Source organism: Penaeus monodon, chromosome 15, assembly GCF_015228065.2.
Source record: "Penaeus monodon isolate SGIC_2016 chromosome 15, NSTDA_Pmon_1, whole genome shotgun sequence".
Taxonomy (NCBI): domain Eukaryota; kingdom Metazoa; phylum Arthropoda; class Malacostraca; order Decapoda; family Penaeidae; genus Penaeus; species Penaeus monodon.
Window position 1 is genome coordinate 16880119 of NC_051400.1, and position 236 is coordinate 16880354.

The window sequence follows — 236 nt, forward strand, 5'->3', positions numbered from 1 at the left end:
ATTTCCCCATCTCTTAAATCCCAAACAACAAAAACAAACAGCAAAAACAACTTAACAAACTCGAACAATGGCAAACCACAAACAAGAACCAAATGAGAGTCAAACACATAAAAATAAAACATTAACAACAAGGAAACAACATTAATTATCTCATGACTTTTGCCCTCTAGTCTGGTTCATCTCGCAATAGTTGTCGCTCGAGAATCTGTCCTTCCTGTTTTCCGAGTCTAAAAGCG

At 36.4% G+C, this 236-nt stretch overlaps 1 protein-coding gene across 1 annotated transcript in view; it reads right to left on the reverse strand.

The window, feature by feature from the left end:
- The window catches only part of LOC119582240 (mucin-5AC-like), a gene marked incomplete in the record, with an annotated part of 102970 nt that overhangs the window by 68796 nt on the left and 33938 nt on the right, over positions 1 to 236 (reverse strand).